General features: G+C 39.8%; 1 protein-coding gene across 1 annotated transcript in view; it reads left to right on the plus strand.

Annotated features, from left to right (window-relative positions):
- The window catches only part of LOC126456767 (filamin-A), an 885319-nt gene that overhangs the window by 37408 nt on the left and 823034 nt on the right, over nucleotides 1–24877 (plus strand). The window lies entirely within an intron of this gene.

The raw sequence follows: 24877 nt of genomic DNA on the forward strand, positions 1-24877 counted from the left end.
TGCACATATCCCCTGTGTACAGGAACAGCGGCATCAAATGTCGACACCGAACCGAAAGATGCGTAAAATCAACAACGGACTGAGAAAACTGAGTGGTCGTCAGACTACCGGCGCCACGATCACGCAATTCGAGTACAGAGCTTAGAACCAGCCTGTTGAGAGACGAGGATTCAGGATTGTAATCGGACTCGGCTTCGTGCCGGCGGCCGGCAGAGGTCTCTGCGCTCCCTCGCACCAGGCAGTTCCCCGTGCAGCTACCCCCCCCCCTCCCCAATCCCCCCCCCCCCCCACGCGCGTCCCGTGCTGTAGGCAGACGAACGGCGCGTGGACTAATTAACTAATTATACATTTCCAGGCGCTCTTTAATGATAGAGACGCACTTGCCTACGTGAAAGTAACGCTACCGATTCCCACACTGCGTATTCTTTCCGTGCTAATTTCGAATGTTTTGATTTTAATGACCACTTCACCTGCTTAGCTTTTAAATCTTACGCTGTTTTGCATCTACGGGGATTGCGCAAAGAATGGCTCGGAAGCGGAGCGGTGAACTGTCCCACACCGTTTGCCGCAGCTGTTGGAGTGGAGAAGTTGCACTCTTGCCTGTCTCGCGGGTCGCGGTGGGGCTAACGAACCACGTCAGTAACTGCAGATTCCCCTGGTAGTGTGTGTTGCTTGCATGTTTCCATTTTTTGCCCTTTTGGGGAGTAAATGCATTTTTCAAAGATTTCATCGATGTAACTCCATGCATTTAGACGTTTGTAATGCACATTATACAAGTTTTCTGGCCCCAGTGTATGTATTGCAATAACTTGCACGACAGCACCTTTTATGTTTTTTCATATGAATTGCGCCACAAGTGCAGAACGTGATAGTGAATTCGCGAATTTTGTAACAGTCTTTAAACTTCAGTTACCTCGAGAGCCCTAGTTCGGCTCGGTAGATGTCGCTACAAGTCAGTATACTTCGTGGCAACAAATTTAAGTAAATAAATAAATACTCTGCCCCGTATATGACAAAGACCGAAAAAGCATTTACAAATTTTGTCCTAACTGAAAGTAGTTGACATTTTTAGCCCATGCGGCACGTAGTTTAGCTGAAGAAATACGTCTAAATGTGAATACAATGATAACCTCCACAACGAAAGTACTAGACGCACAAAATACAAAAGTTTGATAGTTCTGACAGCGTTAATTAGTCTTATGCTGATTTTCTTTCCTTTTAAAGGCGTTGTTAGAAGCACCTATCAGAGCTGCCGCCTTTAGATATGTACTACCAAATTTAACTTTGCAATCACACCGTACTTTAACCAGATCGGGTATATGGATAAATGCGATGATTTTGACCAACTTAAGTCGATGAGAGAGCGTAAATTCGAGCACGTGTACTGAAGCTAACGTCTGTTTGCTTCATTCTATTGAAAAGAGCCATGTTACTGCCCGCTACTTTTTCGGTGTTGGGTCGTATACGCTTTCGAAACCACTAATGCACATTGCATTAAAGACGCAGAAGTGGCGTTCAAATAAACATATGTGAAGCGAAGTCTGACTGGCGTTAAAGCAAATTTTCTACATTTGATACTGCAGTAGTAATGAAGTAATCGGTGGAATCTCAATTATTGAAGAGGTTGAAAAATCTTTGCAGTCAGCTGCGTTGAAATGGGTGTTTCAGTTTTTAAGGCGGGCATAGATAGCGTATCAAATCCTGATTTTAAGTTTATGAAGTTGACAAAAAATAGTTTGTGGCGAAAATGTGAAGACTTTTAATTTACTCTGGCTGTGTCGGAAATTTCTTTAATTAAAAATGCACCTCTCACTTCTTGTGACGAAGAACGGTCATTTTCTATGTACACAAATTTCCTTGTCTGATAAACACATGAGCCTAAGTGAAAATTTTTTTTCAGAAGTTGGTTGTTGCGTACTGTTTTGAAATAAAATAGGAATAAATATAGAACTGAATCCCCATACTGCGTACTTTCATTGTTTTTCTGCGCCATTGTACATGTTTAATGGTATGATGAAATCCTGGCGCTAAAGTCTCGTCAGGATTTCACCGAGAACAAGTCTCGTCCATTCATCCCCTCCGTGCATATCCATAGTCTAAGCTCTGCCTCTGACCAGCTACACACGCGCCCACTAGAAGCACATGAAAATGGTAAGCGTCGCAGATACGACGTCTATAAAAATGGCCTGTGTAGAGCAACACATAGCCTAGAATCATTCGTAAAACTCAGGGGAAAGAAACATGTGATGGTTGTAAGAATTCCACAAAGGCATGATTTAATTACTACATCGTGCTTAAACACAGAAATACGTAAAGCAAATCAATTGTTCACAGAAATGTGTGAAACATACGATGTGTTTGATAAAAATGTGAATTATTTAGAAAGGGACTGTTACACTAAGGTTGGTAAGCACATGAATGGCAAAGGTAAGAGAATTATCTGCCAAAAGATTTCTGAAATAATAACAGCATCAGAAAGTGAAGAGGAAATACACACTGAAGTACCGACAACAACAAACACCTCTGCAGACACGGAAATGTCCACTCCAAATTCTGTGCCAAATCAAACGTCAACAAAACCAACAACGCTAACAACAGTAGCAATTGAACATACATGACTAGCTGAAAGTGTACCAGTAACAAGGACCCCCATATTAACATATTCTACAAGGGTAAAAGCCACACCTACAACAGCAGTAACAACACCAACATCAACTACTACCACCCCAGCAATAGGAGGAAGTTCAGGAATTCCAGTGAGAAGAAATTTAAGGCGACTGTGTCATCTGCAAGATTTGTTATTCCCAAAAGGCATCAAGACAAAATTAGGATAAGTAGTGCACCTATCAACACCTCCATTAGCAGTCCTTGCAGCAAAAACAGAAACCACATCAACATCAACCAAACAAGAAGAACGACCAAAGAGACAGAGAACTGCCTCTTTTCATCATCAGGACATTTTCTTATGGCCAACGGAGAAAACCAACTCACGCTTCAAGATGAGAAGGAAGATTTCCCATGTAATTTAAATTTAGGAATAAATCAAGTACAATCAGAACGAACTTAAATCTCACCAGGTCGCTATTATTCATCAGAATTATTATTAGGAATAAAGTGAGGATATCTGGAAATCTACTGCGTAGCTGAACACGAACTGAAAAAAAGAAAATGAGTTACAGACAGTGAAAATAAGGTATTTTGTGTTAGCAGCACAAACATTTAGAAATCAGTTTACACACGGAGGGAATTGCATATACATAAAGAAAGATATAAAATTCAATAAATTAGACAATATTGAATCCTTATCCACTACGAAGGTTTTTGAAATATCAGGCATACAAATTCCAGTATTCAAGTTAATTGTAATATGTTTATACAGATCTCCAGATAGCCACTTAAAACCAGTTCCTATATGTGGAGACCAAAATGTAGACTTTAATAAGTGAAGCAATTCAAAATCTGAGTTGATAAACATATTATTAGCCAATAATTTGGAGATTACAATCCACTCCCCTACATGTGAAATGAATAATTCTGGTACTACTATAGACCAAATAACAATTAGATCCAAAACAAAATATAAATCAGTTGTATTTAAAGCTGGACTGGCTGGCCATCATGCACAGGCTATAAGCTTATGTGTAAACACTTAATACATCCTATAATTATATGAGGAAGACTACACACATGGGTAGAACTTCCAGTAATGCTGCAGTACAAAACATTCCAGAATTATCTCCAACAAGAATCATGGAACTTGAAATGGAAAGCACATATTGAGCAAATGAACAAAAAATTAAGTACTTCTTATTTTGTGTTAAGTACATTTAAAAAATTGTACCAGTTACAACACTCTTCAGTGTGTATATTATGCAGTCATACAATCTCACCGCTGATAAGGGATTATGTTCTGGGGAAATTCTTGAGATGCCATCAGGACATTCAAAATTGAGAAAAAAAAAGATTGTTGGAAGGGATAGGTAATTGCAAATCATGTAGACCATTGTTTCAAAAAAGAATGATCCTGCCCCTTCCTTATAATGTATTTAAATCAAAACTTACAAACAAAAATACCATTCATCATTCAAAATCATACAATACACAGCTATGATACAAGACAAGAATTGGATGTTGTGATGTTACAAAATGAAAGTGATGTTATTATTCAATGGAAAGTTGGAAATTGAGATTTAGCTTACTGTTTTATCAATCACAATTGGCGTAAGAATCATGGATTGACCATTGTCATAAAATATTGCATTATGAAATGTGAATAGTTTTTTACTTGCAGTTTCGCGTGGCTTGAGGCAGTCACAACTAGCGTGCTATTGATTAGGAAATTGCGTTATCGTCTTTCTAATTACTTCATGATCGTAGATACGATTATACCCGGTTGTGAAGTTATTGTTATGACAAAACAATTTGCTAAGGGACCAGAAAGTTCTTAAGGGCGCAAAGACAACTGTAACATCACACAAAAGGGAAATTCAATATTAAAGCTGATGCAAGAAGATGATAAAACAGTTTTCTTTTTATCAATGTAACACGCACATTGGACTGCTGATCTTGGTGTCTGTAATATTAGCAAAATGCATAATTAAAATGAAAATAATACTGAGGAGATAATAGGAATGAGCACTGCTAAATGATTCAGTATTCCCAGAAGAAATATTTATTATAACTAAAACATATATCGTACCTTAAGCTTAGTACTACAATGACGGTAGATTTTTATGTCCGTATCATGTCCATTGAGCGCTCTTTTATATAGCCATTGTCTTCTTTGAGTTGCTCGTGCGTCGTCACGGTAAGTTATAACAGTTCTTTACACTTCACTCAAACTTAGACATAACACGTTTTTATACATTTAGTAAAAATTAGATCAGACTGCCACAAATCTGCGTCTGTCTTACTTGAGAAAAACAGTACAAGTCTTTAGCGCTCAAGGCTTCATTTGTTCTCCAGCGAACAAAATAGTGAAGGATCGCATATCTATCCGTATTTTTCCGTTTATATTGCCGCCCAAAGACGACGAATTACATTATTTAGAAAATTCCACCGTCGCCATGCGATGGCTCATTATTTATAAACAAGTATTTGTCTTCTGGCTGAAAGTATTAACTACTCGTATTTGCTGTTTTAATGAAGTCAAAAATAGCGAATATCACAATGTCCATGTTCAAAGTGCCAAGACAATGTTGATCACTTCAAATCTAAATTGAAGTTGTACTTGGCTTCCACACAGAACATGAATACGTACAAAAATAATGTTTTCTATGTTAACCTAATGTAATCTCACACAGAAGAACATTTGTCTATTATCTCTCTGTATATAGTGTAACAACATTTATTTATTTGACAATAACTGATGCAGCTGTAGATGAAATGGATCAATAAATCAATCAATAAATCAATATGTCAGTCGAAGACACTTCTACCAAGGATACAATGATATATACACGTGTGTGTGTGTGCGTGTGTGTGTGTGTGTGTGTGTGTGTGTGTGTGTGTGTGTGTGTGTGTGTGTGTGTGTGTGTGTGTGTGTGTGACAGACTGTTATGATATTCAGCAATAACTAAGAAATTTAAATTCATCAGTTAATTATAAATGTCTATTATTACAGCAATAAAAATATGCATAACGAATAGAAAACATCACCAGCAATACAAATTGTTAACGTCAATAAGGACAAATTTTCATAAAGTAATTCACTTAGTATAATACTTTCGTTTTGGGAAACAGCAGAACCAACATACAATGCGAAAATAATGCTCTTGGATCTGTTATGTTGGTAATAAGCCAAGGATGCAGACGATTAACTCAATTGTCGAAAATCAACATTATACACTAACAGGTCTAAGTTGTTTTGCTTATTTATGTACAGTTATATTTTGACAGTTGAAGAATATAAGACAGCCTTAAAGTAGAAATGCTTAATGAAAGTAGGAAGATATTTCCATGTATGAGTTACTTTGTTAGTACCTTCAAGTGTAATGGGTGAATTTTCGCTTGTATAATCTTCCAATATCGTCCCTGTGCATTGTAAATGAGATTAATATATGGAATATGAAGAACTGTAGCTGTTGCTATGTGATAAATTAATGTCCTTCATGCTGTTGTAAACATCTCAGGAAAATAATTTGTTGCTATCCTTTGCAGTGTCTGTTGTCAACCAAGAGTTATATGTAATTTTGTTAGTGTCATTCAAATGAGTTCTTTTTTCTGTCTTCCTTGTTAGTGGTAATGTGTATGTTTGTCCCAGATTAGATTAGATTAGTACTTGTTCAATAGATCATGAATACAACACTTCATAATAATGTGGAACATGTCAAGTTAATAAAAGGTATCTGTACAAGATATTACACTACCCAAAATATTACAAGACACTTAATATTTCTTTTTTGGGGGTGGGGTTGGGGAAATTACCCACTTACTATACCCAAAAAGTCATCTAATGAATAGAAGGAGTAACCATTAATAATTTTTTTTAATTTACTTTTAAATGCTGTATGGCTATCTGTCAGACTTTTGATGCTATTAAGTAAGTGACCAGAGGCTTTTGTGGCAGCATAATTTACTCCCTTCTGAGCCAAAGTTAATTTAACCTTGAGTAGTGAAGATCATCCTTTCTCCTAGTCTTGTAGTCCTGTACACTGCTGTTACTTTTGATTTCGTTCCGATTGTTAATAACAAATTTCGTAAGTGAATATATATATTGTGAGGCTACAGTGCAGATCTCTAGCTCTTTAAATAAGTGTCTACAGGATGATCTTGGATGAGCTCCAGCAGTTATTCTGATTACACACTTTTGTGCAATGAACACTCTTTTACTCAATGATGAGTTACCCCAGAATATGATGCCATACGAAAGCAGAGAATGAAAATATGTGTGGTAAGCTAATTTACTGAGAAGTATATCGCCAAAATTTGCAATGACCCTAACAGCGTAAGTAGCTCGAACGTTTCAGCAGATCCTCAGTGTGTTTTTTCCAGTTCAACCCCTCATCAATGCATACGCCTAGAAATTTTGAATATTCTACCTTAGCTACCAATTTCTGATCGAAGTCTATATTTATTAATTGTGTCATTCCATTTACTGTGTGGAACTGTATATACTGTGTTTTTCAAAGTTTAATGAGAGCCCATTTGTAGAGAACCATTTAATGATTTTCTAAATATCATTTACAATTTCACCAGTTAATTCTTGCCTGTTGGGTGTGATAGCTATACTTGTATGGGCCTGCAGGAAATAAAAGCAACAGTGTTTTGTGGGTATGTTGTATGTTCATCAAGCTGTGTTAGATATTTTTCCGTCATTAACTCTTCAGCAGAACTTCTCATTGAATAACATACAGAAACAGCACAGATCGATCGATCAAGAACAAAGTAATTTGTCCACCTCTTGGAAGTACAGTCAGAATTGGAGTTTGACATGTATTGTCTGAATTCTGAACTTAGGTCTCAGCTGTGCTGTAGTTCCGTTTTCGCTAAGTTCAAATTATTCTTTGAGGATATTTTTTTCACACTGAAATCTGTTTCTTCATTGGATATCTACCTAAATACTGAGTACTTGTTTTATGTTAGCCATTGGCACTGTGTATTCTGACATTGGATATTCCACAACTTAAATATCAAAGGAGTTTCACTGACAAAGTGCTGATGACAGGATATATGGGAGATATAGGTGGTATTATTTTAAATCTCTAAAACATCTGTGGACATTTCCATTCTTATGGACATAACATTTTACAATTGAAAGTGTAGAATTAACATGAAAATAAAATCTGAAAGATACTAATTTTTATGTATCTGTAAATCGAGCTTCATATGAACAGCACACAATCAAGATTTGATGATGCAGTCTGTGTTCATGTTCTATTAAAAAAATAGGAATTGGTGTTAATATAAAGTAAATCATTTAACTCATAGTGCTGCTCTGCTGTGACCTCATGGCAGTCAATGCGTTAAATGTTTCAGATGTAATTTTAATGTCACAGATGTAGCAATTCCACTTAACTTACAGCGAAGGGCTGTACTTATAAATATTAAAATAACTGTGCAGTGTCTCATTTATGAATAAATGAAGAGCATTAAGATAACAGATTTAGTATGAAATATTTAATTTCAGTATAGAAAAAATTAGGCTTTCCCATGTTTCTGTTACAGGCTTTTGCCAACTTTACTTGTATCATAATTTTCTGGCCATACAAATTTATTCCCTTCCCTGTCAAGCAATATAACTAATTTTTTCACATTACTTCCTGGCAGCTTGTCCAACAAATTACTACAAATGTCCTCTTTCAGAATGTAGTCTAATAATAACCCATTGGCCATTAATTGATGTAAAGTTTTCACTAAGAAGCAATGAAAGAATCCATGGTGTGGTGTCACCGCCAGACACCACACTTGCTAGGTGGTAGCCTTTAAATCAGCCGCGGTCCATTAGTATACGTCGGACCCGCGTGTCGCCACTGTCAGTGATTGCAGACCGAGCGCCACCACACGGCAGGTCTAGTGAGACGTCCTAGCACTCGCCCCAGTTGTACAGCCGACTTTGCTAGGAAAGGTTCACTGACAAATACGCTCTCATTTGCCGAGACGATAGTTAGCATAGCCTTCAGCTACGTCATTTGCTACAACCTAGGAAGGCGCCATTATCAATAGATATTTAACTTGTGATGCCTGTACCGTCAGACCGATGTACACCACTTATGGATTAAAGTTAAAGTACATAGTTGATGTAATATTTATTTGCTACTAAAAATTCCCTTAACTGTTCCAGACCTCGCGCCAGTCTGCGTGAGCGTAACGCATGCCTTTCGGCTTCCTCTCATAGGGACTTGGCTGTCTTGCCAAGTCACAACACATGGGTGTTCCTATGGAACACTGATTTGCATTAGGTATGAACTGGAAGTGTGTCCCAATCCCGCACGTGAGCATTTGAAGAGATCTGGTATTACTCCAGTGCATCTGTACATGACAAGCAAAGCTTTGTCACCTCCTCCACTAGAACCTCTGTTACAATAACTTTCAGTTAGGGATTTTATACATTGTAGAAAATATGTGCAATCAGTAATGAGAGTTAGTCTAGGTTTCATATACTGCCAAACATGATGCTTTGGTTCCGTCAGATAATATTTGCACCACTTTAGAATTTTTTTGCCCAAAGTATTTTTTCTCACTGAAAGTATGAGCATATAGCTTCTCACGTTGCAGTCAATCAGTTACTTAGGCATTGAAACAGGAGCGGTAACTGTGTAAAGAGTGATTTGTTCTTTACTTCAGTGTGCAATCCTCACCTCCTCCTGATGAACAATGAAAATCTCACTGAAATTAATCTGGAGAGCACTGTAACGTTTCCTTCACAATACACTGAATGCAGCATGCAGATTAATGGGTTTTCACCACCACACTGCTGGGAAAATGACATCAGGCTCTGCTGTGGCCGTTGGCAGTCACTGTGTTACTTATAAAATTATGGAGTAAAGGAGTTAAATGAACTCTTTTATTCTTTTGTTTCTAAAATTTAAGGAGGTGTTTCCATATATTGTATGAAATTTTGTGGAGGTCTCTACATAATTTACTAAAACACTGAAACAGCACAGTAACATATCATACCAAATACAATGTACCAAAAGTGTTTATTTTGTATCCACCTTGAGTAAATCTTCACCAGTCTATTTTCAGTAAAAATATAATTATATCTCATTATAGTGTGAGATATTATACAGCTTCAAAAATTGTACATTATGGCTTTCCAATTGATATACAGGAGGACAAAATCTATTGCATTTCACAATTCGGCATTTTGATATGACTACATGAAGTTACTTGTGTAAATTCACATTGAAACATACAAATGGGTATGGCGCTAATGACCATAGCAGTTTTGCGCCCTAAAACCAGAACAAAAAAATACAAATGGGTAGCTATGTATATTCCTTATGCATTTAAGAAAATAAATTGATGAAAAGACAGTTCTTTACTGTACTGACAAAAATGGAAGTGAAAGATGTCATACACTATTACATGTTATTCTACTAAAGGAAACCAGGGGACAAGAAACTGAAATTAACACAGGTTCCACTGCAACCTTGGTCATCTTAATTGTTGGCTGGTACCAGTCTGGAGTAGGGAGAGAAAGAGTAAGAGGGAAAACTGGAAGTAATGAGGCCATGTATAAAGCCCTGCAAATTTATTGTACTATAACAGAAGTTCCATTGATGTGCATAGATTACAATAAGTTATTTATCCTGAGATCTGTTAATTTGTTTGCAAACTTTGCAGACTTGTAACTTTCCACACACTTGTCATGTACCTCTACAGACTTTGTTTTTTATCTGTAACCACGATCACTGAACGTAGCAAACGTGAAAGAAATGTATACCTTTCGTGTTGTTGATATAGAATGAACTATTAATATGTGTGTTCATCACATCCCTCACAGAACTGACCAAATATCCACTTACAACCCATGTGATCTAAAATAGTCTTCTGGAAGTTGCATCAACATTTGCTCTATAGAAGCTACCACTTTTGGAACAGCTGCTGACTTTGAAGGTATTTGTGGATTATTAGAAGGTGCTTTATGGTGATATGCATATACCAGTAAATGCACAAGTGAATACATACAAAACGTAATACTCATCCTCTTGTATGTACATTGCAACTGGGCATTAACAATGTCTTCTACAGTCCAATAATTTTAATGGGTGGCTACCAATTTATGACATTAGGTCTTTTTTAAATGTATGTGCATTCAAAATTCTAATTTTTATGAGTGCTGAAAGTTTATAGTGACACAATATAAACACCATCCTGAAATTTTAATATGGATGGGAAGGTGTGTGAATCACACATAATAACTTATCACGATTATATATTTGAAAATTTTCTGAAATTTATTGTAACTAACAGACACAAATATCACAAATATTGCCACATCCTTTCAAAGAGCTTCTTCAGGATATTCCAAGTGCCAAAAAAGTGTTGCTTGTTAGTGCCAAAGTAAAAGGTTTGTATATTGCAGTATATATTTGTATATTTGCAGTTACTAAAACATTTTGATAATATCCAAATGTTTAGTAATCCAGATTACATCAAGCACTATGTAGATCATATAAACAGGGTCTTGAGTACCACTTAATTTCTTTGTAGCTAATGACACTACCATGGGGTAAGAATTTGGAATGCAAATATTTAATTATTTATGGTAGCATACTTGAGGTGAAAGAATACAAACATATCTCATAATTCATGAGTACATGGACAAAAGCTTTCACATCAGTTTAACTTTGTGTTATGTCAATCATAGAACGAAATCTTTATGAAATTATTTGTTTCCCAGAATAAAAATACTTACCAAATGACACTACCTTCATGCAGAACAAAAATCACAAAACTGTCACATTACTGCAGAAGTAATAATTTGCATCCAAGAGGTGTTTCTCACATGGCAACATAATTAACATGTCTGGCTCTGTGTAATTTTAAACTGTACAGTGTAAGTTTTGTGTGAGAATTCATAACATTACAATTCAATATGAATAGGCTACCAAAAGAATAATAAGCCTAGCCAAGTGTTACCAGATTCCCCTTGTAAAGATAGACTGCTTTTACTTTGACTATCAACACAAAATTAAATTAAAATTTCAATTGCTCCACCTCGAATCTCCAGCACAGTGACTAATTTGCAACTATATGAAATTAGTAAGGTAATAAATACAACAAATTCTAGACTGACGTACTTTTATTGTCTCAGTAAAATTCTTGTGACCACTTAACACATTAGAATAAAACAAATTTGGGAACAAGTTGTAGGTGACATACAGTTGGATATCTGCTACTTCAAATTATCAGTTGGCTTTGGTAGTGTTGAGTACTAAACAGTAATAATAATGTTCAATGGTTATGAATGATTCCATTCTGTTATCTCTATGATAGATGATTAAAAGAGCTTCAGTGCTTTCTATGGTGAAACAAACTCTGATTATTTCAAAGGGATAAAAGCATGTGTCCCAGCTTCACCCAAAAATTGAAATTGTTCTCGAATGTTTTGAAATAAGTTAAAACCCCAATTGAATGATTACCATTGTTTCAGTGAACCAAATGTCATTATCGGTACTCTTCCCAAAAATGCAGTGAGACTAGTGTGGTTTAAGCAACGAATGGAAAGCGTAGCACATTCCATTTCTCCTTTCGACGTCAAAAATTTGCCTTCACTGGAGAATTCTAGGTCATCCGATTTCACACATAATTCGTGTACGGATTGGAAAAGATCCATCCAGCACTTTTTAGAATCAGTTTTGTTGGCAGTCTTGTAATCTACCTGAAGTAAAATCCTTATCGCATAAGTAGCACTGGTAGATAGACGAACGTTCGTTATTTGTAACAGAAAGCATTATTTCGTTGAGCTTCTGCAAGTTCGCTGTGGAAATATACCGATTCAGAGACCTGCGGTAATTGTACTCGTTTCCTCAAATTTCTCATTTAAGGGGACCACATCCTGTCTATCTAACCCATGTTAATTTAGGCAAGTATCTGACCCATCTAACAAATCTATTTGATGCAGGAACTTAATATTTTTACTGTATGTTACACGATGCTAATAGAGTCAACTAAAATCTACTTTATCCATTTTACATTTTTTAAGAAATACTTTTTTAAATTTATTAACAAAAAATAATAAGTTTTTTCTGCAGAAAATATTTTTTATGAACTTTCGAATGGGGGAATATTAATGAATGTAATACCAGAGGTGGCCTTTTATGTTGTGAGTCTCTGAAAATTTCATTCATTTGTCTATCGTAGTTTCTGATATAATGGGGCATATGTACTGAACATTTTAGTTTGTGGGAAATTGACTTTAAAGAAAAAACTTTTTAAATTTGTTACTTACAGTTAATTAAAACTGTATGGCCGCCTATGATGGCTCTTCTTTGGCCTCCAGCAGGTCTTCGAGCTTCTTTTTCGCCTTCGTGGATGTTTGTCTTGCTTTCTTGGCAATATTAGATGCAGACCTGTCTGCATTGGCTATCCTCATTTTATCGCAATGTTGCAACCCAGTGATCATATTTTGACCAGGATTAATTCCTAGCTTTTCCAGTATCCAACACTTTCCATTATTACCACAATTGAATGTAATAACAGCATCATGAACTCCTAGTTGCATTGTATGCATGCCTACAAATAGTTTTAGGAAGGCAGTTCCAAATTATTCATTTGGGTTCTGTGTCTACCAATGCAGACATTACCTTAGAAGGTCAGGGTGAGCCAAGTCTCTGAAAATAGGATTAATTGCAGCAATAACAGCAGCAGGAAGAGAATCCTGGTGAGAATAAGATTCGCCAGTGGCACCACGAATTTTCTCCTGATGATCACAATCCACGATGTGGCTTTATCATCAGTAGAGGACTTTTGGAAGAATATAGCCCAAACATCTCTCTTCATTGCCTCCAGATTTTCTCTATTTCTCCTAATTACCTGCCCACCTGCAAAGAATTTCAGTTTTAGTTAACCAACCCTGTCCGGTCAACAGTTTTCCAGCTTCTAATTTTTTTCGTCTCATATCAACAGTTAGTTGTCTCTGCCTTGTTCCCAAACTTACTTGAACATGGTCTACACATTCTATTTTGATAATAATGGCATCTGCATATGGCTTTAGAGTTCACCACATTGTTGTATGCCTTACTGTCACTATCACGCAAATATTTGGTGCACAATACACCTCTTGTTTCTATGGAGCGATGAAATATTTCTTGTACTCCATGAATTTCCATACCACCACCTGTTCCTCTTAAATTAGCCACACAGTTGTGTTCTTTATGTTCATTGACTTTACAACATTTGCAACATTTAGACATTATCTCCACATCTAACACTCCACTGGTGTCTACACTCGTGGCAGTTACTACTCCATTCAGAGAAGTCTGTCCTCTTTTCTGCCAACTTCCAGCAAGTGCAACTGTAATATCCAAACATCCATCAAGTGCCACTGTAATATTCAAACATCCATCATTTTCTTCCACTGCTTCCCCAGCAGCCAGTTTCATGGTTTCCTCACTGACCTCACTTACAGCTTTCTCTAATATTGCAGTCAGTTTTCAAATTTATGTGGTGGTTGATGTAAGTTCATCACTGAACAAAATGTTCTCCCTGCAGCCATGCCCTTGCCAATGGATCGTAAGGCATAAACGAATCTAGTATTGATTTCATGAGGGCCACTTGCATCTGGTTTTGAAGAACTCATAAATGAAATCACAGCTGAGCATTTAGTGCAAATTAAATCCAAAGCAATTGCTAGGCCTTTTCTCCCACTGGCACTCTCACAAATTTTCACACTGTGACGCACCACAATGTCTACATTGTAAAAATTTAGAAATTATATCTGACAATATTCGCAAATTTAGAATAATGTTGCTGCACCCCCTGTCACTTGCAGTAAATTCGTTGTAACTCTCTTAAAATGGCGAGAGCTTCTTTGATGATGCACTTGTTGAAGAGTTACAATTAGAAACATCGTTGCCAGGTGACATAACCTCTTGTACAGAACGCTTTCTGAACTTGTTTCCTCTAAATTGTCGTTTCTTGAAAATGGCTTTACGTTTCGTCATCTTCAATAAACACTACAAAACACACTTAATCAAGCACTGCAATCGTAAGTATAACAACTACGCGCAATCACACTTGAAGAAAACTAACCGCGTGTTTCAATGCGTGTTGTTTACAAAAAGCAGAAACAAAAGAATACCGACCGTTGCATTCCAAGGATAACCAACACATTCGTTAATAGAAAAAAATCCCTAACGTGCAATGTAGGGGATATAAAGATCTAAAATATATGCAGAAATGTGGGTGACAGAAAAGTGGGCGTGACACATAAACACACGTGGTAGGAAAATGCTCTTTAAATGCTCGAAAATAAATTTTTTTCAGCAAAATCCTTTTCAGAGTACTTCAATAAAACCTTAATCTATCGAAATATGATGAAAACCGAGAATCGATTTTTTGCGACCTGAACCACGGTGTGTTCCCCTTAAAAGCACTCATTTCAAAACACTGTTGCAACGTAGAAGCACAAGCGATAAAACAGTATTACAGCGACGAAGCAAACGCTATAAAAGTCACAAGGGAAACGCAGAAAAACGCAAAGACTGCTACAATGCACAAGTAGAAGCGGCAAAACTCTTCTAGTAAGTACAGGGAAATTTGTTAAAAGATACAGATACTTCAAAGACACACATACTGCAAAGTGGTAAAACACTGCTCGCTACTGTAATGTGCAAACAAACGCAGTAAAGCACGTGGGTCGACTGAAAACATGCGATGAACGGTAAAGACTAGGCACTCTGTGGGAAGGTCCCAAAGAATATACTTGGGTGCACTTAGTCTCTGTGGTGGGGGTGAAGGGGCGGGACCTGTTCCTGTACTTGTTCCTTGCCGTGGACGGAGGCGAATGGGCAGGATGTGTGCCGGCTGTAATCCTGTCGCTAACGATTCCTGAGATCATGGCTCTTAAGGTCTCGCGCGCAACCCCTCTCACTTCGCCTCACCTAATCAGACATGGCTGCTGTAGCACTCATCAAGGTCAATTGTCTCTAAAACTCTCTCTTTGTGTATACTCGGCGACCCAAGGTCAATAGCACAAAAGTACAGGTCGCAAACTATAATGTGTTTCCAGAAAAGTTTGGAAGGTAGGAGACGAGATACTGGCAGAAGTAAAGCTGTGAGGATCGGGCGTGAGTCGTGCTTCGGTAGCTCAGATGGTAGAGCACTTGCCCGCGAAAGCCAAAGGTCCCGAGTTCGAGTCTCGGTCGGGGCACAGTGGTTTAATCTGCCAGGAAGTTTTATAATGTGTTTGCCTGTTTTTTTTATATGGTCTCCATAGGTTTGTACTTTATTTAGTCATCGAAAACACATATTTACGTAGAATACATAATTATTCAGAGGAAATACATAAATGCATATTTACGGAACTGAAAGCTCAAGCCGCCAATTTTTTTCCCACAACAAATGTTTAACAAATCGAATGACAAGTCAACTAGATGCAATTATGTTATAAATTCACACTACTTCTTAAGTTTAATGATAAGTGACGCTGATGAACGAAAATATGAATCCTTTATATAGGCGAATGTCTTTAGAAATTGAAGAAGGAAGTAACCCATACTTATCAAAGTCTTCATAATTCCGATCATTCATTGTCAAAATTGGAACACTAAAACAAGATATGGCTTACACTACCTTCTGACTTAAAATCATACTCTCTTGTAGGGTATTCGTAAATGTTGATTCTGTACAGATGTACTGGAAACGAGGCGTGATTAAAGCAGAGTAGAATGATGGTGAAAATGGTAGATCGGTCCAAATGCGCCCTCGTACACCACGACCTTTTAGGAATTAGAGGTTGTAATGCCGCTTAATATCCACCTTTCGTTTGTTGAGACACACTCCACATCTCTCGCCAACGGTGTTTTCCGTGGCTCTGTATATGGTAATTTCGAACCGCGAACACTTCCTGCAGATGCAGCTCGCTTCATTCAGACATCAGCCTCTTCTGCACCCACACACAGCAGATGATTGTCTGCCCTTTCCATTTACGGCGAACATATTCCAATAACATGTCCTAAATATAACGGTGGTTGTTTTCTTGCTTCTACAGTGTTGAACACTTCGGAAGAAAGCGAAGATACAGACTTATTGGTCCCAAAAATTCCACAGACTCCGCCGTAAAAACTGAAGCACTTTTAGGCAGTTTGTGGGCTTTACTGATTTGGAACTGGCGTCACAGAAAAGCACATTCTTATGCCTCTTGTGGAATTTTCCGTCCATCAGTATATATACAGATATAACCAAACCACTAAACTTACAGGGGTCGATTAAATCTGCAATTTACATTAATACTCAGCGAGTTCGTCGTGTTATAATAAGAAACTGGAATCTGGAGCTGAGTGTGTTAAGCTCATATTCAAATAAAGTCAAATGTGAAGAACATCGCGTAAAACGTGTGATTGGATACCAAGAGTCAAACCTGATGAAGACGGCCGGAATTTTAGACCTTCTGTTCGAGGCGTTCCGTAATTGATAAATGCAGTCTCTGCTCTTATAAACAGGACAATTCATGTAGGCCATTCCTAGAATGAAAAATTTCTCTGACAGCATTTGACGTCTGATGCTGAAGGACATCTCTCCTGCCTCCCCCAAAAGAGCGCTTGTTAGGCGTCGGACGCACAACTTCAAGACAGTTATGAATGGGTCTGAACTGAATAGTATGTAAAAATATTAGGCGCATTTTGATACAACATACAAACATTGTCCAGTGTAGACCGAATAATCCATATGTATGTTGTGAATACAATACTTTGATGCGCTTCCCATCACACACTGGTGAGAGTGTATTACATTTAATCCATTCTCGCATTTATCAACAATAAATTGTATGGGAGGCCACAGGTGTACCAGAGTTAAATATTGTTGCAAGGAATCAAGCATGAGATTCTCTCTGAAAGGTATACTTTATGCATGTTGCGTGATCAACATAGCGAGCAGCGTTCTACTTCCAAAATGGTACGATTACCGATTTCTCAGTCGAGATCTCCAACCCATCGTTAGACAGCCATTCATCGATGTGTTCCATAACAGTGAACAAATCCATTTTACCCTGAAGATACGAGTATGCAGTTGAATAAACACAAACATCGACTACATACTGCAAAAGGTTGTCAGGAGAGTAATTATTCGCTCTATATCGTAAGTATACAGAGTATGCAAGAGAAGGGCTTAAAATTGCGCCCTGAGAGACAAGAAACAACCTACCATGTTTTCTTTAAATGTGATACAATTGTTCTTTGAGCATCCAGGCAACTGATTCCTCGAAGGAATACAGAAATCCGCCAGCATGTTTTGAAGAGAGTCTGTATCCATCTACACGTGATCGTATGATGCCTTAACGACGAGAAAAGCGGCGACAACCGTTTTTTTTTCTCGTTTGAATGGCTGAGACTACGTCCATAACAAGCGAATACAGATTTTCCACAGTCCCTTTCTCTTCTCTAAATCTGTATAGGCTCCTAGATATTAAATGACACTTTTCAAGACACCATTACAGTCTCGTTTAAACCCTGAAAGAGTGGTCAGTGTGGGGCGGAGGAGGCGTGAAGTGGACTGCGGTAGTCGTCGTGTGCTTGTGGACCACTGCGGCTGCGGCGGGGACGGATCCTCTCCGTCGTTTCTAGGCCCCCGGTTAACATAGAATACAATATGGGTTTCGTGACAGTAAAAGCCACATCTTCATGTGAGCATATGACTAAAACGTCAGAGCAGAAAAGCTGGTACCGTTTTAGCCATCATTCGTTCTCCGTCAGAACAAAAGCACCGCTAAAAGGCGGTGAGTCATAGAATAAAACAGCCGGATTCCAGTATTCACTGTATTAGGGCTAATGTTTTAATCATATGTTCACCCGTGTTACGAAACCGGTAGTGGTCCAATAATAAAGGACTAAATACAGCTGAATCGGTTATTAATACCCAAGCTCCTCTAGAGCATTCGGGATTCCTGACCAAGGAGAGGAATGTTGTTTCATAGTAGCAAACGCGTTTTTCTTTGGAATGCTGATAACTGCTGCAGATTCCACACCATTTATTAAAGTTTAAATTTCTTATTTGTACTGTAATTTACTCTCTGTAGTTTCGATTTTGTTCGTACTATTTTCTTATATTTGTCGCAGCTGACTTCTCCAGTTTTCTACGTATTGTTAGCGTAAAGTATTTGTCTAGTATTAACGTTTATGTCAGCAATGAAGAGCACTACTGGGAGAGGATGTGATACCACTCAGTCACCATTAACGTGCCAATTAGAACATACAGTGAAACAGGGGGTGCACCATAGTGCAGGAAACACCCATCAAGGCCCTGCCGTTTCTGTCTGTCATGTCTCCTGATGGGATTTCTGGTCTCCACCCACTATAAATGGAGTCCGAAGCTGCGTATTGGGTGTCTCAAGCCACCATCCAGGGTTCTATAGTGGGGAGAGACTATTGTAAAGGTTTTGTCTGCAACTAATACGATTTCATTGTTTCTTGCACTGAACGCGATGGTTTTTATGCAACAGCGTTTTTTTTTTTTTTTTTTTTTTACTAATATAGCGACGCACCTTTCCCATCGAGACGATCCTGCATTATTACGAAATAATTTTTTAAGCGAACAGTCAGCAGAGACTCGCACCATGTTTTGCATAACGGAAATGATCAGACTGACTGATGGATAGATCTCTTTGTAAGCTTTGTCTGTTGGAGTTGCTACAAACATGTATCACATTTGGGTATGACCGCGTCTATAAAGCACAACTTCCGTTTGACATTTATGCCACAGCACGTTCGTGAGTTATCAGTACTAGAAGACAGACAGTAAGGTCTTCCCCGGAGTGACCGCGCCACGTACCACTCTGTCTCCGATGTAAGCGCAAACGTTACTTGGCTCACTGCCCAATTCACCGTCAATGAACATGAAGCACATATTAAAGTCCTACTGTCTCTGTAAGTAGTTTTGTTTGTTACTGACGAAGAAAAACACCCTCTTAAGAAGCTTTTGGCGTCAGGTGAGGTTTTTGCATTCTGCCGTTAGCTGCGGCCACGTCGACACTCGAGCCGAGCCGGCGCTGTTCGGCGACCGCCGGTGTAGACGTTCGGCGGGCGGCCGTCTTCCCGGAGTGCGCAGTGCGCTGTGCAACAGTCTAATGTTAAAAGCCACACTACTCACGCTGAAAAAATGCCTCACCATATCTTCATTCTTTTCTCAGCGAACTAGATAAACTGTCAACGTTTTATCCTGGTCATACATGCCCGTAATAAGTTGATCTCTTCCTTGCAGCCGGCCGGGGTGGCCGAGCGGTTCTATGCGCTACAGTCTGGAACCGTGCGACCGCTACGGCCGCAGGTTCGAATCCTGCCTCGGGCATGGATGTGTGTGATGTCCTTAGGTTAGTTAGGTTTAAGTACTTCTAAGTTCTAGGGGACTGATGACCTCAGCAGTTAAGTCACATAGTGCTCAGAGCCATTTGAACCATCTTCCTTGCAGTGTTTGTTACCTCCTCCATGAAGGATAAATCTTGCAACAATATGCCTTCAAAACACACCAAGAAGGATGTCTTTATTTTTAATTATTAAGATGTGACGCATTTCTTCTTTCATGTCTCAAAGCTCAAAGAAACTTCAAGTACGAAAGCGAAAGTACTATGTACTACGTGCTACGACAAATCTAAGTATTCACTCTCTGATACATTGAGACTCGTGCCTTGATGGTGATGTATCTTGTTTTGTGAGTAACTTTAACGCACTATCCATATTCATTACTTTTGCGCACGGTGGGCCTGCTTTTGATGTGTAATGCAATGGGACCATCATAAATTTAAGTTTTTTTTGTCTTACAGTAACTTCACAGAACCATTCTTCTTGCGGTCATAGAGGGATCTTTAGCTACTGTAGTTGTACAAAGATAGGTTTTTTTACTCGAGTTGAAAACGACAAGTCTATCTCGTCCTGAGTTAGCTGTACGTTGGTTTACATCCAGTAATTTCTCGGGAATGTCTAAATGATCGAAATCGGTGTAGCGAACTTGTAGAAATCGAGTTACACAACCTGTGTCGGTATTCTTGTCACAGGTAAGGAAATAAGCTTCGAATTTACGTGGTGTTACTTTAATTTGAACGTTTACATTGTCTGTCAAATCAGATTTATTTTCAGCTGTTTCCGGGCAGGTAATCTGTGTAGTTTTAGTTCGATATTCGAAAATGAAATAACTTCCAGTAGAAGATTCCGAATATTTGGTTGTCTACTGTGACAAGCCTTGCGCCGCGCTGTTTCACTCTCTTTTGATACTTTAGCAAGCTTTTTCTGTAGTTTCTTCAGTCCTGATGTGAATTCTTTCATCTTTTCTTATTTCATTAAACTCTCGTACATGTCGTATCTTTATTTACGTTATCAGTAGTGACTACTATAACTGTATAAAATTTGCTACATTAAGGACGTCACTATATAAGTAGGTTATCGTATTTTATTTCTGAATTCAAAGCGAAAATAGTGTGATCGTCACTTTCTTGGAAATTTGAATGTTTGTCAAAAATTTTCCATTTGATACTAATACCTAGTTTATGCAGAGACTCCACAGTTTCTACGCTCTACACCTCCCTCTGGTACTACGGAAGCTTTTCCCAGATATCTTAACAGATGTCCTTTCACTCTGACCTTTCTTGTCAGCGTTTTCCAAATATTCCTTTCCTCTCCGATTCTACGCAGAGCCTCCTCATTCCTTATTTTATCAGTTCACTTAATTTTCAACATTCGTCATCACATCTCAAATGCTTCGATTTTCCTCTGTTCCGGTTTCTCTACAGTCCGTGTTTCACTACCATACAATGCTGTGCTCCAAACGTATATTCTCAGAAATGTCTTCCTCAAATTAAGGGCAATGTTGCCATTCCTTTCGTCTTTCTTCGATTTACTCCCAGTTCGTATTCTGTACTCATTAGACTGCTCATTCCATTCAGCAGCTCCGGTAATTCTTCTTCGCTTTCACCGAGGATAGCAGAGACATCGGCGAACCTTATAATTGCTATGCTTTCACGATGAATTTTGGTTCCAGTCTCGAACCTTTCTTTTACTTGCATCATTGCTTCTCTGATGCCCATATTGAACAGTAGGGGCGAAAGACTACATCCCTGTCTTACTCCCTATTTAATCCGAGCACTTCGTTCTCGGTCTTCCACTTTTATAATTCACTCTCGGTTCTTGTACACGATGTACAACGAAGCGCCGAAGAAACTGGTATAGGCACGCGTATTCAAATACAGAGATAAGTAAACAGGCAGAGTACGGCGCTGCTGTCGGCAACGCCTATACGAGGTAGCAAGTGTGTGGCGCAGTTGTTAGATCGGTTACTGCTGCTACAATGACGGGTTTTGAAGACGGTGAAGAAGCAGCCAGAGCTACGGCTGCGGCCCGCGCCGGCGCGGCTCCACCTCCGAGGCGAGTTCTCTCCGGCGGCGGCGGCGGCTTGTTCCCTGCCTCGGCAGCTACCTGCCAGCCGCAGCACGGCGCACAGCGCTACAGGCGGTACCGCGGTACACTAGTGCATCGCGCAGCTACACACCGACTCACCTCGTCCGATCCAGGCGCCGACGCCGTGCTTGCGATACTCCTATTCGGAAGCAGCGGGCTTCGTGTGCTCATCCGGCGACTTCTATTAACACTTCCCGCGGTTCTTACATCACAGTCGCCTGCATCTTCTGTCCTTTGGCAGATCAGGTAACGTTCCGTCTCCAGTCGCCTCGAAGTAGATGGCGCTGTAGACTACAACATCCAGTAGTCCAGATGGCATCAGTGCCTGTGGCAGTGGCTTCAGCGGTCTGCCAGCAACACGGCTGGCCGATATCCCTGGAGACGGTACACTGTGTGTCGAGGGTACGTCCGGCTGGGTGCTTCTGATATCGAGACTGAGGAAGTGTTTGTGGTGGCAGAGGCTGGGCTGGACTGGACTGGGCTGAGCAGCGGCAGCGCACAGCACGCAGCCACTGCCCCTTCCACCGCCCTGCCCCCTCCACAGCTGCACCAAGCTGGCAGGATCGGCCCCCGTCTTTCGAGGCGTGTATGTTCCTGCGTCCCACTGCGTTTCACAGTTCCTCCTACGGTTTCTGGACCTTCACTTCCCGCAGTTCTTACATCACAGTCGCCTCAACGGTCCGATCTGAAATACGCAGCAGACACATTGGTTCGTCAGCATCGATTCGTTTCTGAATGACTGCATCACATAGCGGCCCCCTCTAAACGCTTAGCGGCTACCCGCTTTTGTAATGAGGTGCTACCCAATGCTTGCTCTCCAGAATAGTGGAACGATACGCGAGGCATTGCAGACCGGCCGGCCGAAGTGGCCGAGCGGTTCTAGGCGTTACAGTCTGGAACCGCGCGACCGCTACGGTCGCAGGTTCGAATGCTGTCTCGGGCACGGATGTGTGTGATGTCCTTAGGTTAGCTAGGTTTAAGTAGTTCTAAGTTCTAGGCGACTGATGACCTCAGAAGTTAAGTCCCATAGTGCTCAGAGCCATTTGAACTGCAGACCATACGGTTTATATTCGAAAATAGGTTGCACAAAGACAAACTCACATTTATGAAAGAGCAAGCACTCTCAGTTGCAACCGAAAATCTTTGTTCTTTCATATCGTTACCACTAGTTACTGTATCACTCCGCCACGGCATGGAAAAAGGTCTCTAAAGCCACAACATGGTTCAAATGGATCTAAGCACTATGTGACTCAACATCTGAGGTCATCAGTCCCCTAGACTGAGAACTACTTAAACCTAACTAACCTAAGGACATCACACACATCCGTGCCCGAGGCAGGATTCGAACCTGCGACCGTAGCAGCAGCGTGGTTCCGGACTGCAGCGCCTAGAACCGCTCAGCTACAGCGACCGGCCTAAAGCCACATTTATGGCATTTATAGATTTAGAAGAGTGCTTTGAAAATGTTGATCTTAATAGTTTCAATACGCGGAATCATCAGTTTTCTACAATTTCTACAGAAACGAGACTGAAGTCGTACAGTAGGACACTATAGGGGAGCCGTGGCTGAAGAGGGACTCAGCCAGGTTCGTAACCTGTCCCTCGTGTTATTCCAGCTATACAGCCAGTACAGTGTAGGCCAACCAACTCGTGTCGTGCCGAGGCAATTACATTACGAAACGAGACACTGAAAGTACTGGACGAGCTGTTTTATTCCGACATCAAAATTACTGACCGTGGTAACAGTGAACAGAATAAATAGGACGGTTATAATTAAACTTTAGCTAGTTAAGCTAGTGTAGACGCAAAACTATTTACCGTATGGGTACCCAACCCTGCAAAAATAACGTTCAGAGTGTGCACTGTACGATTTACGTTGTCGGCAGTGTTAATGTCACGCCTTCCCGTTAGGCGCCGTATCGTTGAAACGTGAACACCGGCGTGCGTGCGTTAGAGTTGCAGACAGTCAGCATGGGCCTGGACAAGGTGACCAGGCCTTTAGTCGTAAAGATTTTCTATCAAAACAATAGCGATAGTCCCTCCGCTCTTCGCGAGTATTGACGCATTGAAGGAGCACGGGGACGTCCTTTAGCCTCGACACGATTCGGAAGTCCGGGTGACTTGTGAAATGCTACTCGGAGAGTCCGACGACTGACGGCCCCGCAAATTGGTAAAAAAAGCTACCGTTGCCGAGGCTAAGAGTGCTGGGCGGCAGCCGGACGCGGTCCACAGCAGTAGAGCGATCCCCAGAGCGGTTACAGGCTCTCGAGGGCGCAGATGGTCGCTACATTGAGCAACGTTTGTAACCTCCGACGTACACGTGGCAAGCTGTTAACAAATGCACTTACAAACCTTTCCACGAAGATTCACTGCCCTACGATCATTCGTTTTTCACGGGGGCCGTCTCGAGAAACGAAATTATAATGGTAATAACCATGTAAAATGCAGACCGGCAACAGCGAGAATAATTTTCCTGAAAAATAGAAATATTTTTACACGTAATATAAATGTGTTAGGACGTCTTTTCTTTTGTTTGTTGTTTAACCTTGTACGGATGTGGTACGTGGACAATAAGCAGTTGACGTAGGACAAGAAAACAAGCTATTGAGTTGCAGTACTACAGGAGAATGCGCAAGATTAAATATGTGGGACGAACAGTGAATGAGGAGGCACTAAAACGAGTTGGAGAAAGAAAATTTTATGGCACAGCTTGACTAAAAGAAGGGATTTGTTGACAAGTCACAACCTCGATGCCTGTTATGTCACTTCAACGCCCTGGACTGATGGGTATGCTCGGACACCCACCGTCGTCGCGACTGCACACA

Source organism: Schistocerca serialis, chromosome 2 (assembly GCF_023864345.2).
Source record: "Schistocerca serialis cubense isolate TAMUIC-IGC-003099 chromosome 2, iqSchSeri2.2, whole genome shotgun sequence".
Classification (NCBI taxonomy): Eukaryota; Metazoa; Arthropoda; class Insecta; order Orthoptera; family Acrididae; genus Schistocerca; species Schistocerca serialis.